The sequence below is a fragment of the Triplophysa dalaica genome, chromosome 7, assembly GCF_015846415.1.
Source record: "Triplophysa dalaica isolate WHDGS20190420 chromosome 7, ASM1584641v1, whole genome shotgun sequence".
Taxonomy (NCBI): domain Eukaryota; kingdom Metazoa; phylum Chordata; class Actinopteri; order Cypriniformes; family Nemacheilidae; genus Triplophysa; species Triplophysa dalaica.
Window position 1 is genome coordinate 7,958,652 of NC_079548.1, and position 17,039 is coordinate 7,975,690.

Consider the following 17,039-nt stretch of genomic DNA (forward strand, 5'->3'; position numbering starts at 1 on the left):
GGTTGTCGTAAAGACACTCCCACAATACATGCTTTAGTTTTATTACTTGTAGTTCAGTGACGATAGTTTTTCCTCAAACAGGGAAAACCGTTAAATGCACCTGAAATAAATTCAGGGTAACTCTGGACATGAAGCGTTTATGTCCGTATACAGTGAGACGCATACAAATCCATGAGCTTCACTTGTGCACACATTCACGCATACAAGCAACAATCATCTTTTATGATGTAAAATCACTTCAAGTCTTCCTTCTGCTGGAAAAAAATAGTCCCTGATCGACTGTGCACAGTAACAAAATGTTCCGGTACCATTGCTAAGGATATGTAGTTATACAATGAATTGTTAGGTGCAGCAGTCATACCTGTGTTTTTATCATGAATAAAGCCAAAGATAATACACTAACAAGATGCAAAACTGCCATTGGAATGAACGAGGAGGAATGCAACGCTCAATATTGAAAGAAAAAGGGTGAATTTAGCAAAATTTAAGCTTAGCAAACTTTATATCTTTTAATATCATTTAAAGGGATAGTTCACTTATTTCAGTTTCTCACCCTCCTGTCATTTTAAACCTGTATGGCTTTCTTTCTTCCACGGGACACATTACTCATTATCATGAAGGATTTTGATATCCGAAAAATGGCAGTATAGCAAATAAAATTGTCTTGCATTGGTTTTGTCAATGGGTACTGCCATCAATCGGTTACCAACATTCTTCAAAATATCTTCTTTTTGTGTTCCTACAGGTTTACTTAAGAGGGTGAATAAAGGATTTTTATTTTAGGGTGAACTGTCCCTTTTATTTCAATGGGCTTGTTAATTTGATTTAACTTAAAAAATGCAAGGCCTCTTTCAAACAAACGTTATAAGGTTGAAAACGGTGGAAAATTCTTTCTATGTAGTCAATTTTGAAAATGTTTTGCCACATATTTTATACCATAAACATGGAGTTTGAAATAAGTATTTTCATAGCCCTGCAGACGGATCGTACTCGACAATTTTGATGTGATTCTTGAGGGGACTGAATTCAAAAGCATTAATCCACAACAAGAATCTAAACAACTATGTTGTGACATAAATGTTTCAGTTTCATCCATCAGATTAGAGGTTTTCCTTTGTGCAAGTTCAATTTATTGAAGCTTGTGTACACAACGTACAGCCATTTTTTACTCTCCACCACCTCCCAGGCACAGCGACACGCCCTAAAACACACACACACACAACCACACACACAGAGCATGTTTTATCACCAGCTAATTTCCATAGTCACTGTCGTCACCTGCCGCTGCTTAAGGGGCGTTTAAATCGTTGACTATCCAGCATACGCGCTGTGTTCACAGTGAACTATTTTTAGCATATCACCACATACCATTTTATCGGCTTTGCAGCACGTTCAATCATTCTCTTTATCTCTTTCCAATAGCGTTACACTCATTTTTTCCCTTTTCAATCGTTAATTCCAATTCCTCCTCTCTTTATCTCGCACTTGTCTCTTAATGTTTCCTGTACTCTCCGCCACTCCCTTATTTCTCACTGAACGCGTGGTGTGCTCTTGGGGTTGTGTTTTCTTCTTCTCAGCTAGACACTCATTAATAATCCAACGGAGTGCAGGAATCCACCAGTTCCTATGAGGGACACCAAGACTCCAGTAAAACTGCCATTTGAACGTAAAACGATAAAATATACAATTAAATCGGCATCATAAAACAGATAATTCAGCCTAGAAATTAAAATTGGATGAGCTGCATTTTCCTTAGTTGTAAAATTCAGATAAATGTCCACATTTGACCACAAATACAAAATTGTGTGTTCTTTTACAACCGTTCGTTATTCGTTACAAATATGGTTAAAAGCTTTAAAAAATATATTTGCCCCTCGTAAGACATATTGTTAACCACTTTATTCAAATTTTTAGTAACATAAAAATAATGTTAAATATGCATTATAAAAGAAATCATTCAGACCGTACATTTTTAAAGAATGAGATGCATTAACATTTTTTAATAAATGTCCACCTGGGACAACACATATCAAATTAATGTGTGCATTTCTTTAATAAACAGAAAAGTCTTTGTAACAGAGATTGTAAAAAATAATTTCCCCCTTATGGAACATTTGATTTATACCTTTTTAATGATATTTAGTATCTTAAAAACAATGCCTTTGTAACGATCATACGAGCTGTATAATTTGTATAAATTCGTATGTTACGATTAGCTTTCGCTCCAGTGATGTAAGGTTTAGGGGAGGGGCTTCAGTATAGCTTTTTTTATAATAATCGTATGTTTTTGTACGATTCACCACGAATTCATACATATTAGCCACCTCATAAAATAGTTACAAATTAACTAAATTAATTAAGTAAGATCAGATTAATTATTGTTATTTTTAATTATATATTTGCTGAGGCCGATTATATTGCCCGATATTTCAATTTTTTTATTACATGCATCGGTTATCAATCTTCACAGAAGACAACTTTGGGGGTAATAAGGCTTTACTACAAAATATAATAATATTCATAAAATAAATAAACATTAAATGATCTAATTTCAATTTTTCAATTTTTTGACTGTGAATTTCTGACTGTGTTCCAACTTTGTGATGGGGGCTTTATGAGTGCTACTAGAAAAAATGCACTGTAAGAATACAGCTCTGACAAGACTGTCCCACCATGAAAGAGAATCATCATCTAATCTCAACCGCACAAACCATTCGCTAGAGGTATGATGGCCATTCACACAATGGCGTATCACGGAGCACCCTTGTTTATCTCCAGCAGGCCTGTGGATGTGGAGCAGAAGAGGCTGATTAGTCTCTTTCCCAGTGAAGGAGACAGAATGAGGACACGAAGGGCCTGGTTCTTCATTCAGCAGCATAATAAACAGCACAATCTGCTCCAGCACTGCAGGAAGGGGCGGAGCACCGGCACAACCAAGTAAATTAAACATGAGCGGAGCAAAGGCAACGTCCACTTGGGAATATCTTGAGGGTGCGTATTTTGGGGTGAACTATACCTTTAAGACAGCACATTTGAATCCCATGATGTCCATATAACTCAATTCAAACATTTTAATCTGTTGTATCATACATGTCAGAATCATACCATACATGCTCCCATCATAACTTTCAAGCATAACTTCATAATCCAAAGCATTTGGGCTAAAAGAGTTTTGTAAGGCCAAAGATGTCCAACACAACTCTCTGCGTGCAAACAGTGACAACCCTGTTAGCAGATCACCCATTGTTTTACACACAGTGATGATATAAACTAACTCGTCTGGACATTTCCCAACGAAGATGTGTACATGAAAGCCATAAATCAGCCTGTTCACGCTCACACAGTGAAACAGCTGTCCGTTCGAAGATCATGTAAACCTAAGATTATCTTCAGAGGAAACAGATGTCTTACAGTAAAAGAGATAGTCTAACACTTTTGGCTCTTTAATAAAGAAAACTTCTCCCGTGTTGCTAGGAACAGACGTCGAGGCCGTTTCATTTCTCCTTCCACTTTCAAGTGATGTTCCTTCATTGGGCATTAGTTGGACAAGGAAGAGACTGGAAGAGGCGAGGGGGTCTTATTTAAATAACACTCATGACACAGCCTTCTGGGAGAGAATGAAGGTCATGTCTGAAGGTCATGGTGATCACTCCGATAAACATTAAATCAAGCTTTTATTTCTTTTTTTCCAACCACGCAAGAGGCTACAGAGTTAGAATGGCATAATAAGTACTGGAGTTTCACATTCGTTTTTTATGACAAATAATCTTGAAACATGTCATTTAAAATCCCTGATTATTTTTGACACGCATTACACACACAGATTTATGGCGAAAGATTAAACGCAAGTTACCCAAAAGAGAAGCAAGGTGTTTGTCTTTCCAATCTTTCCTCACAACCTCTTGTCATTTCGAATCTGAATGACTTTCTTCTGCAGAACACAAAACCCTCGCAAAAATTGTCTTTAATGTTACAAGATTAAAAACAGGCAACTGTTTGCCAAAAATTGATATTTTTCACTTTGCAACACAAAAACAAACTATTATGATTACAATTACTGGCAATTTTGGAAATATCGGTTCAAATGTTTATTAGTTTAACAGTCACCTCAACAATATTTTATAAAACAGGTTTATGTTTTGTGCAAATATCTCAAATAAGAGGGCATTAACAAATGGCACCCTTTGAGTAGTTTATATAAAAAGCCTACTTTTAATTTTATTAAAATCAGCAATAATTCATTAAGCAATAATTTAACACAAAAAGTCCATACACAGCCACAAGTTGGCGCATCTATGTCATTCATAAAGCGTTTTACCGCATTAGATAAAGGGGTGATTTAACGCTTCTGTGCAGTGTTAAATGTGCTGGCTTGTCTTGCTTAACATGGTCAACTTGTAACAGTTGGCAAATTACATAGTATTTCTTTGATCGATACACTCCCCCAGCGTTCATATAGGTTTCAGATTTTTTTTTTACATAAAAAACAGTAACATACCTTTTTTAGTCCAGACTCACTTATTGGACAATTCTCCCGAGAAAGCACACCCACGGCAAGGCAAAAGAAACAGCCCACCCACACCTCAACCAACGAGCGATAGGAAGACCCAGTCAAGACTGACTGCGCTGTGGGCCTGCAGCTGCAGCTCGTAACTCTTGCGATAGTGAGAGAAGTTGAGGTGTGTTCGTTTGTTTACAGCATTTTAGTGAAGGATGTTATATAAACGGTGGATACAACGCAGGATTTGCAGATCGTTTGAAACTGATAGATGGTGCGATCCCATCACTAAAAGATGCCGGACTTGAACGGTGAAGTGAAAGTCTGAGTCATATGTCTGTGTTTTGTTGGCAATTGGCACATATGCATAATGTAAACAACAAAAATATGGAAAAATCACATCCCTGATCTACCTTTCTGTTCCACTACCTTAGTAGGAACATTATCTTTGTTCTGTTGAACAGAAAAGAAAAGAAGATATTTTAAAGAATATAGAAAAGCAAAAAGTTCTGGGGCACTTTTGACTACCTTTGTAATTTTTCCTACAATGGTAGTCAATGGTGCACAAGAACTAGTTGGTTACACGCATTCTTTTAAATATCTTTCTATGAGTTTATCAGAAGAAATACATTTATACAGATTTGGAACAACTCAAGGGTGTGTAAATGACAGAATTTTCTTTTTTGGGTGAACTGTTCCTTTAAGAATTGACGCTTTATTATTGTACTCTTCCCCTCCAAACACTTGTCAAACAAAGATTTGATGCCGAAAGGATAAAAAAGAAGCTTGCATCTATTTGTTGAATATCCTGTATACCTCAAATGCATAACACTACAACAAAAGCAATTAGGTTGCAAGCTCGATATCATGTCGACTGTGACATTCTGCAGTGCTCTCACACACACACACACAGACACACCCACTCGCACCTCATTCACTGCTGTTACCAGCTGGACCGGGTCTATTATGGTTTATTAACAATAATGAACAGGCCAAAAAAAACGAGCCGCATATTAAAAGGAACACAAACTTAATTTCTAATAGATGTATAGATGCACATACTATTATGGGCACCCTCTATAAATATGAGTAAAGAAGGCTGTAAAAATAAATGTGCACTGTTACTCATTTTGATCTTTTCTTTAAAAATCTACACAATTCCAACATTTCATTCAAGAAAAACAATTTGAAATGGGGGAATATCACATTGTAAAACATTTTTTTCTTTCATACATGTTGGCCACAATTATTTGGTACCCTTGTATTTAATACACTCTGCAACCTCAATTTATAAGAAGAACATCTCAGAGTTTCTTCAGTCTGATGAGGTTTGACAATACATTCAGTCATCCCATTCCTCCATAAAGAATTTCTCTAGATCCTTCATATGTTGGTGCTCCCTCTTCTTCAGTTCATCCCACTCATTTTCTATAGGGTTCAGGTCAGGGATGGGAATGGATTTGGCAGGATCTTGATTTTGTGTTCAGTGACTCAATTTTTGTTGATTTGGATGTTTGTTTAGAACCAATGTGTTGATAGAAGATTTAACCACGACCCCAATATTTATATAAGAGCAAGTCAGTTTTAGATTTGTCTAGTGGTATTTGATATAAAACATGATGCCAGCCAGGTATCTGATCAAGATGTCCAGAACCTCAGGAATAAAACTAGGTTCACAACAACGAAGATCTGGTTGTATATTTAACTGCACAGAACCTATCTTGTGTTATTGCTGCAAAAAAAAAAAACTATTTTTCATTTCATATGGCCATATGTCCTGGACCCCAGTCCTGTTTGAAGTTCCAGTATGGCAGATGAATATGATAAAGTTAGATTTTTCATGAGAACAGATGATTTGTTTCTTGAACAGTGTTTCAAAAAACTTGGTGATGTAGGTGCAGTTTTCCTTTAGTTTAATAAAAAAAAAATTCTGACACTAATTTCTGCAATTCTTCATCTGTGATCTTTGAAAAGTCTTAGGCCACTCAAAATATTCTCTTTGCTGTGTATTAAGACAATATAGATACACAGTCTCTTTCAGGATGATTTGCAAGATCTCCAGTCCATTAAAACATCTTAATTATTGCCCTGATGTTGGAAATGGGAATTGTTATTCTTTAAACCATTTCCTTTTGAATCCTCTGTCTATCTTGTGTAGCCCAACAACCTTTTGCTGAACATCATAACTATATCTTTTGGTTTATCCATTGTGATGAATGGTTAAGGGGGTTTGGGCTTTGTGTTACTTAATATTATTCTCCTGTGCAACAAGAAGTCATGACTGAACAACTTCAAGTTTCTAGTCACCTTGGTATCCTCAGAAAATTATAGGGGTGCCAATAATTGTAGCCAGGGTGTTTTAGAGAAAATGTGATATTCCCCCACTTCAAATTGTTTTACTTGAATGAAATGTTGGAATTTTGTAGACTAATAAAATAAAAAAATAAAACTGAGAAACAATGGAGATTTATTTTTACAGCCTTCTTTGCTCATATTTACCGATCGTGCCAAAATAGTGGAGGGTACTGTATACATACAGAGGACACAGTTTAAGAGGTCGCCATCAGATAAACAAAGGCAAAACTAGTGACTACAATCTGCATATTAACTGAAACAAGCCCACATCACAAAACTCATAAAATGCAAAACAGGCAACGGTTTAACAGCCTCTCTCGGCCGCTTCAGCACAGGGCAGTTACTGTGTCCTCATGAAGAAAGGGTCAAAGGTCACCGGACAGACATCTGCCTCAACAATGACTCAGAGTGTCTGACACAACAGGCCAGCACAGATTTACAGCATACATGTTTGAAAACCCTCCACGTCTCCTTTCTGTTCTGCTTTGTTTACTTCTGGTCTCAATGGCTGATTGTGGAGCCGTTGCCCAAACAAAGAACAAACAGCACTGAACGAGCGGCAATGAATTTTTCATCATCGGATGGACGACGGCCTTTGTTTGACCAACAGCCTGAGTCACACAAGTCAGCAAAAATAAAAGGCACAGTCAGCGAATGCGGGATAGCATTTTTGGAAAATTGTTGGTAATAAGATCACATTGATGTCCATTGTTTGGACACAAAACCACTGAGACATTTCTCATAATCTCTTTTTTGTGTTCTGCAAAAGTAAGAAAGTCATAAAGGTTCAAACTGACATGAATATGTGTACATGATCCTAAAATCTTCAATATTTGGGTGAACTTTCCCTTTGAAGGAATAGTGCACCTTCAAACCGAAAACTCTTTTATTTACTTTTATTCTTTGCCTTTATTAACACGCCCTCTTTTCATTTCAAACCTGTTTGACTTTTCTCTTCATACAATAGAAGTCAATTGGGGAACGTATAATAATAATTAATTAAGTTATCCAACATACAAAATGAGCAAAATAATTGCGTTGTGTACGCAGCACTTATTATATGACTGTGACTGCCTAAAATAAAATATATCCAATTGACCTGCCGATTGACCAGTATTGTAAAGACAATGCAGTTTTGTTTGCAAAATATCACAGCAACTTTCAGTTTATAGGTTAATAAGGTTATAAGCTTTCAGCTACTGTATATCACAAGGGCCACAGTATCGGCTATAAAAATAACTCTCATGCAGAGCAAAAAAACAGCTGGAGCTCTGAGTCGAAGTTATAATAGACTTCACACTGCACAAAGCTTCTTTGGGTGGTTGGTTTCATTCACTGTGAAAGGCTGTCAGATCAGAGGTGAATCCTGCAGCTTTTCCAACACACAGCGCTGATGTGGCGCACGAGAAGCACACAGGCGCACGCTCAACGCAACACCATGCCAAGAGGGAGACGGTGCGTGCAAAACAAAGAGAGGAAACTGAGTCAAAGAGCCATCATATCGAATCAGAGGGCTCTGATCACACCATCCATCGGAGATGACAGTACCGTGGTCCTGGTCTTCACAGGGGCATAACTCTGTCTCAAACATTAGCGGTGAAGTGCGTTTACCATAGCGGATGCTAAATGTTACATACTCTAAGGTGTACATCACGTCTGGATTATTAAAGGTAAAAAGACATAAGGCACTGTGACATTTTTAGAATCGTGCTTGTACATTTGCTGAATAAATTCTTTTGCAACTGTCAAGTGAGAGTTATTGGGATTCAATAATATATAAAAGGGCCAAATTAAGATAAAAAACGAATCGACAATTGCACTCAAGTGCACTCGATAATTAAAAGGTTTTATATGACAGGTAAAATATGTGTGGGAACTGCACGGTGGCGTTTTTGAGGAAACAAAGATAGTCTAGAAATCTGACTCGAAGCAAATATATCAGACAAATAATGTGGCTTCAGTTAAAGGTAGCCTACTTGTATGCACATTAGCTTCCTTGTGAACTAAAAAACAGCTCTTGCTTTCGGGCAACAATTAACTATTAAAGTCAACGTTTTCATTTTTTAGATAAATATGTACTCCTAATGATGAGCGTGTCGCAAAAAGGTTTGAAAATGGAAACCTTTTAGAGCAACACGCTGCTATTGCATTTTACTCCGAACCAAAGCTATTTATCTTCAGTCAAATGGGCAATGAAAGCATTCGAGTCACTTTGGCTTAAATTAACACATTGCTTCTGTTTTCCTGCCACAATTTTTATGGGTTTGGATGGTGCCTATGGCTGCAAACGGAGGTGCGAAAAGCTCCACCGTTAAGCAAGAAACCCATTACACAAAGAGCTCATTCTATCATATGGATTTTTACAAATCAAGGCCAGATTCAAACCCAAGACGCCCTGAAATCTCAACAATAGCAACGCACTGGGGTTTATCTTCCACCGACAACGCTTGGGATGTCAATGAGTTGAGCAACAGACCGTACATACGTCATCCTCAGCGGTGAGCTTTCTTCTATAGCTCTTATACAAACACCCGCTCGGGGAGATAGCAGGAAGTGCCTTGGGTATGATATGGGAACAAAATAATCGAGGTGTTTCCTTAATGAAAACTCCCTTGTGCCCGGTCTCCATGGAACACATTCGCCAAGGCCGGCCTGAATGCTGGGATAAACCGACGAAGGACAATGGCACGGCGGAGTGCCAAAACAAATGAGTTAAATAAGAAAATAGAAAAGAAATAAGAAAAGTCAGACAGGCCAACTTTGACAGTAATGGGGTTTGGGGATCACTCTAAATGAACCACGGTTTAACTTAACACTATGGAACACTATGGTTATACAAATAGGAACCAACCTGCCAAAACACATGGTTACAACACTTTTATAATAATTAAACCAAGGTTAATTTTCACAAGGGACTGTTCTGGACAAGTCCTCAGAAAAGAGATTTCTGGTATCAGACAGGTCTATTTTCAGCATCGTTTGTCTGGCTTAGACAGAAATGATCGAAAATCCTGATAAGAGTGACGACCGAAACATTTTAAGCATCAAAATGTATTTTTTATGATTAAATCCCACTTTGAAAGTGCAAAAATTAACACGTCATTGAGGCGCTGAACTATGGAGCGTGGCGGTAGATGAGGCAAGGCGATGTGTTTAAATCACTGTGGGTCTCCGCAGCTGCACGCCACACTAAGCTGCCCTACATCTGCTGCCTCCCGCATAATTAAGATGACCCCGGTCTGAAGAGAACAAACTCAGCCCCTTCGTCTAAGTTTCCGCCTACTTTTTCACAGACTCCGCCTGGCTAATTGATAAAATACACAGAGGGCATTAGCAGTCGGCACACAAACAGTGACTGACCCGCACCCAACCAACAATCTGGCTATGCTCATATGGCAAGCAGAGACGGACAATGTGGGCCTGGGCGAGCCCAACGGAAAGGAAGAAAACAGACCCTATAAAAGATCCCCATAGGGGTGCGGAAGCTTCAAAGGGACAAATGTTAAAAAGCAACACCTGGCATGCTCGGGTTTGTGGCGACCTGTTGCCTTGGCGACGGGCCCTCAAGTCCGATACTCAAATAACCAGTGGATGATGCTGGATGCATTTATTAGATTATGCAAATGAGATCAATAGATATGTGACGCGTTGATGAAATTATCCAATTTATTGCTTGGAGCCACATTCAACGTAAACAGGAATTCCAGATCAAACTCAGCGAGTCCTGTTTCGACGGTTGCAAGGTTGCCAGAACTTCACAGAATCCTTCAGCACCGTAGAAGAAAGCAGGTTTAAAAATAGACAGAGCTCTGAGACTTCTGAAGAGAGCGATGCGATTTCACATTCGGGGTCAAAGCAACACCTTGAAAAATTTACTTTGGGAAAACCAATTTAAACGGTGTCAAATCTATTAGTCCTCGCAGGCCCTGTGACCGTCCTTAATCCTGAATTGAATTTCACATGTTTTGCGGTTGAAATGAAATAAGAAAATACACCCATGTCAAGTACTTCTCCTCTTAAAACAAGAGCACAAGAGCAGAAGTTCTCCTACTTTACTGGTGTTTGGTTAAGCACCCCCGGGTCCATTCATCTTTCTCATACACACGCCATAATAGCCAGCCGTTGAATCAATTTGCAGCGTTTAATTACGATCGGGTGATTTTCTCACTGATGCCCCCCAGACCAGAGAGGAAATGTCTCAAGTGTGCTCAGCGGAGATGATTTCTCCGAAAGGTCTCCCAAAACCCAGACGGAGCGGGGAAATCCCTAATCACTTCTCCACGGCTGCTATTATGGACGGTCAATCATGTTGAAATTAACATTAGGAATAGCCTACTAATCACTCCTGAGAACATGACCATAAGCCTGACCACACTTGTTTTTATTCAAATGGGAAAAAAACGCCAATCCTGAACCAAATTAATAATCTAGCGCGTTGGTACATCCAGAAAATGACATTTGGAGAAGTGATAGCTGCTTGGGAAACAAAACATCCATGGAGCTCACATGGCTACTACATAAAAATCTTACCAAACCACACATCCCATCTGGGCTAATAGTAATTTTAAGCAAATTCGATGGCAAAAGTTCAAAGGTTAGCTACCTATAGTCACACCTGCTGAAAGTGGGTGGTAACAAACCAGGTGATCTAAAAGACATGGCAATGCCAACATGCTCCTCGTGCAGAGTTCCATGCTCCGCAGTCTGATACAGAGAGGTCTGGTTACCCGCATAGATTATGCATGCGTACGCAATAACTGCATGAATGCATGCAATAATAATGGATTGCACATAAGGACAGTTTCCCATACCCAGGTGCAAGCCACCGTTGTCTCAACAAACCGAACATCATTTCAGGAAATGATGAAGCCGGCGAACTTGAAAGGTCACTTAGATGTTTGCACTACATTCCCAAATAATAGCAATGATGCGCAAAGTGTAACGCACCATACGTGCCATGCGTCTGATCTATAAACACTGCACGCGCTACATTATCAACAAACACAATAGCGTTTCCGATTAGATAACCAGACAGAGAGATAAACAGACAGAGAACGTTGATTTAAGAGGGAGACTCTCTTGTTTTGGACCAGCGGATGATATTCATTACAGTATAAATACGTATCCGCGTGGTGATGTTCTGGTTCATTGATTCCCGGGGATCGAAAACGTCAAAAACGACGCGCGGTTTTCCGCGAATACGGAGCATATAACGCTCTCTAATAATCATTTTAAGATCAGACCTACCCGTCGTTTCCTCTCGGATCTGCTGCGGTGATGTCCGTATAACCGCTGGCGATAGGAACACCAAGCGTAAGCCCCGTCGTCCTTTTCTGTTTTCTCGTCTTATCAAACAGACCGATACTCGTAACTCCTGGTTATCAGTGTAACGAATGATATTGATTTGTTTTGTGTGGTTCGCGAACGAGGTCCTGTCGCGTCCGGGGACAGATGGACCTGTATGTACAAACTGTGGCAACGCGGTTGTGATATTAGTTGAAGAAGCCGTGAGCGTTCTTATGGCGCCCTGGAACAGTCTCTGCGCATGGTGGGCGGGGCTACATTGGAATATTCATGAGGGGGAGAGACCGCGTCTGCCTTGTGGAAAGCCAAAGTCTGCCAAAGTGACCTAAACCTTTTGTGAAGTCTAAATTATATTCTCTCTGTGATATCACACGTTTATTTTAATCCGAGCTTCACTTTATTATTTTACAGTTCTAAATGGCTTTTAATTGAATTTCTATATAAATAATAATGAGGATTTGGTATCTTTTACAAAAATGTGCTGTTTTGTCTGTGTTTTGTGTTGCAATCTATTAAATGAGCGATCTCATCCTGTTTAGTTCAAACTAGCTAACCTTATACAAATCTCTGAATCATCTATACTCTCCGCTGTATTTGTTATACTTTTTTAAGTAGGAAAATAATGTCATGCAACCCAAAAATAAAAATTCTCCCATCATTTATTCACCCTCACGCCATTTAAACCCTGTGTGTGACTCTTTCTTCTGTAATACGAATGAAGATATTTCATAAATGTAGCATGGAAGTCGATGAAGGCCAGTGATTTTTGGTTAGCCTCCTTGTTCCTTAAAATATCTTCTTTTGTGTTCTGCAGAAGGTTTAGAATGACAAGAACACAAGTAAATGAGGAGATACATCTCTTTAAGAGCTGAGAGTCAAGCGTGTAATTTACAGCACTTTCTTAAAATCTAAGAGCTTTGAATGAAAGGACTTGGCGTTTCTTTGACGTTTTTGAAGTTTTCATTTCAATGATTCCTTTCAGTATGTGATGAGATATAAAAGAATACAGTAGAACATGAAATGGGTCTTTGTGTGCTTTCAGAGAGAAGACAACTTCTGGCAATTATCTTGATCACAGCTTTAAACGCCACAGAAAGTTCTCGGTCACTAACAGAAGAAACTGCCTCTGGAAAGACTATGAACACAGGGTCATGTACGTTTTTTTTAATAAACAAAACATTACCAAAAATGCACACATCTGTCATGGATGTTAAAACATCTTCACAGGATTTTAACTCATTAACTCATGTTCTATTTGTATCCCATTTTCCATTGCTTTCCTGAAATATCTTCCGTGCGAGTGATCCACTGCTGGCACACTTGTCATATCTGAGATCACAATAAAACCATTCATTCTGAATATGCTCCCACAGAGAGGGTTAACTTTACTACATTCTTCTGAAAGCCCCTATTTAGAACACAATGAACACGGCAAGCTTCTGCAGTTCTTTAATAATCACTCTAATTTTGGCCTCTGACTCTCAACGTATAAGCACGTGTGCGACGTGTCCTCAGAAAAGAGAACAATTAGAATTTATTAATAGTTTCTGCATTCATCTATCACTGTGATATATAGGAGACTCAAGAGTAAGCACCTTCATAACCTCAATCAATAAACAGAGATGCAGCAGCAAATATGAACAAAGATTTGTAATCTGTAGCGAAAACCAATAAAGCCTGATCCTTCATTAACTGTATGCAGCATAATAACCTATGCAGCATGCGAGTGTTTCTATCTGCTTGTCTATATTTGTGTTCCAATATTGTTCACAAGGAGAAAAAAGCAGGACTTCACTTTGAAGAATATGCAGCTGAAATGAGCACTGGCACGGTAAAGCAAGGCCTGTCGAATACACTGGACAAAGCATTAACAAAGAAACGGCCTAATGCGAAATAGATTAGATTTCCAGTTGCTTAGTGCCAACACTTAATTGAGTAAAAGTCTAACTGCTCTGATTGATATGTCATGTGGATGGGTTTGCTGGCAGACGGCACTGAGACGGTACATGCGGTGGAAGAGCCAGTAAATGGAAGGGAATTTAATGCAGCAAACAAAATGTTTCCGATCATATTTCGGTGTGTTGCCCGTCTCGATATGACAAGGCTTCGGCTGTTGCAGATTTCATGCGGTTAGCTCTTAGACAGGGGTGGGTTTTTAAGAACCAAGGAAATGTTTTATTGTTCAGTGGTTGGTCTTTGTTCATTTTTCAAAGCCACGGTTGTCACATTCAAGCATTATTTCTCCTTAAACTACATTTTAAAAAAATGCATCGCTCTGTAAAAAAGCTTTTTATAAAATAACAATTTGGTCACAAATTAATTACATTTATTGAATTCAAATATTCTGAGCATTTGGTTTTCATTCCTACAGTCTTTTAAACCACCACAAAGGATTCCAAACACCTATGATCTTTAAAAGTTGATCTTCAGATGATACTGAGCTGTGAGGTAGAAAACCAAGCGAACAGGATTTGGTATTAAATATAATTTCTTGTTTCCTTTGGAAAAACTCAAGTGCATTTATAGTTTTTCCAAGAAATTTCCAGCAATTTATATGTTTCTTTGTTCTGTGTCTTTCAACCCTGTTGAAAAAACAGAATCTGATGGTTAGGTAGGTTTTGAAGCATGGTAGCTGGTTTATGCTGGTTTAAGCTGGTCATGTGCTGGTTTAAGATGGTCATGTGCTGGTTTAAGATGGTCATGTGCTGGTCATCTGCTGGTTTAAGCTGGTCCTGAGCTGGTATAAACTGGTTTTGTGCCGGTTTAAAATGGTCATGTGCTGGTTCTTAGCTGGTCATGTGCTGGTTTAAGCTGGTCCTGAGCTGGTTTAAGATGGTCCTAAACCCCTTTTAGGACCATCTTAAATCAGCACATGACCATCTTAAACCTACAGAACAAACCACCAATCATGCCTCATAACCTCCCAAACCAGTTCTTTTCAACAGGGTAGCTATGTGTTGCTATGCGGTTGCTAAGGTGTTCTTGTACTTCCTTATCTGTGCATCCTTATCCTTATTAAACAAGCAGAGAAAATACAACGTAAAAGTTGATAAAACACACAAGGAGCAAAATTCATGAAGATATCAACACTTTCTCAAGAATCCTTTCAGTTTCATATGTGTCTCTCTTTGCCGACCGTTTCTTTATTGAGAAGATGTCAGTAAAGTGGAAGGTCAGTAAAGTATATTATGAAAACAGGAAACCTGATATGTTGCAAATGTATAACTAAATTGCAGTAAAAATCCTTCTGTTGCTATAAATGCGTCTCTGGGCTTTAGAGAACAAACTGTGGGCCAAGTACTGATACGCAGCTCCACCTCACAGACAAATTCTATAAATGCTGGTAAATTGCTTTTACAGCAGATTTTAAAATAAAAGCGAAGCTCAGTTGCACGACGTATTAGCTCCATGATCCACACTTTCCAGAATGTGCAAATGAAACTAAAATCTCCCAGGAGGCCTCATCCAATCAGCCAAAACTATTTGCCAACATCCCAAAGAGAGGTGTTCCATCAGCGTTTGCACAGGTGCATATAAAGAAACAAACAAACTTTTTGACATTATGAGGTCACAATGCTTCACCTCTAACGGTCACCTTCTATTACAATTTATAATGATGGGGGAGCACAAATTTTACCTCATGCATCATTCAGAGGGTTAGAGCATCCCACCTGCAAGTAGAAAGAAGGAGATGCCTGTTGCAATCTGTAAGCCTATGTGCAACTATTTATTTATTTTGTACTTTCCTAGGCATTTCTAGTCTGAACAATCCCAACCAATTTTCACATTTCTCCAAAGACGTCATTTGAGAAATGAGGTTCATAAGGCTCAAACAATTGCTTATCAATAAATGCTCGAGGGTACATTGAAATTAAATCCCACATGTTCAAGCTCCAATGAGCCGCCTGTGCTCCCTGTGTACCATTAAAGAAACAAACAAACACAGGGCGTGTCACCGAATTCTAGCTTTTGATCAGTGGAGAGATTTTACGTTGTAGTCAACCAAGACTGCCATTCTGCAAAGATTATAAAACATGCAAGGGCTGTGATTTGGTGAGGCATTTATTTCCGTGCTTCTCAATCCCATGGGTGCCAAAAGCAGACCGCCCCGGTGCAATAATCTAAATTGAATTTCCTTTACGCAAGATTGCACGTGCCGTGTTGTTTTTCTACCACCCCTGAGAAGGCCTACAATCTCACTGGGTGTCTATCTAATAATCTGACCCCGGGTCGATTGTTGAATTCCAAGAGGAAAGAAACGGGATCTTTTGTGCCAAAACAGAAGTTACAAGAGTGTTAATAGAATATAGACGCATATACAATATAGACGTTTAGTCTACCAACATCCACAGACTGTAAACATTTTCTGAATATTCTGGTAGTGTGTCCTTATCTGACTCCCGATGCCCTGGTATTTAATGAAAAGTGGGATGCTGCTCTTTGTGGGTGTCAGAGATAGAACGCTCTAGTCGCTGCAGGCTGCATTGCTCCCTCCGGCCTGTGACTACACTATGCCATTGACTCCTCCTTAATCGTTTTTTTTCTGGATTCGCCACGTCTGCTTACAGCAGCCTGCTTGACTGCCGTCAGTGAGACCGAAAGATCAATAAAACGTGAGAGATAGTTATTACCAAACGTTATTTTATCTAAGAGCAATGAAATATCATCTGATTTCTTCCGGATGTTAGGAAACTGATGCGCACAGTATCTATAATAGAGTCTGTCAAATATTGGGATTTGATTGACAGGTTCATTTTATATACATGCATACATACACATACACACAGGGCTGTAGGTGGGAATCCTGGGCCACCTAAATTTGTATTGGTGTGTATTGACTGTATTGTGAAAATATTCTTTCATATTTTCACCCTCATGTCGT

At 38.8% G+C, this 17,039-nt stretch overlaps 1 protein-coding gene across 1 annotated transcript in view; it reads right to left on the reverse strand.

Moving 5' to 3' along the window:
- Positions 1-12,372, reverse strand: part of tanc2a (tetratricopeptide repeat, ankyrin repeat and coiled-coil containing 2a) — a 114,419-nt gene extending 102,047 nt beyond the window's left edge. The window contains exon 1 of the mRNA XM_056752319.1: positions 12,101-12,372. The gene's annotated coding sequence lies outside the window, so the exon portion shown is untranslated. The remainder of the gene's footprint in view (positions 1-12,100) is intronic.
- Between the last annotated feature and the right edge of the window lie 4,667 nt (positions 12,373-17,039).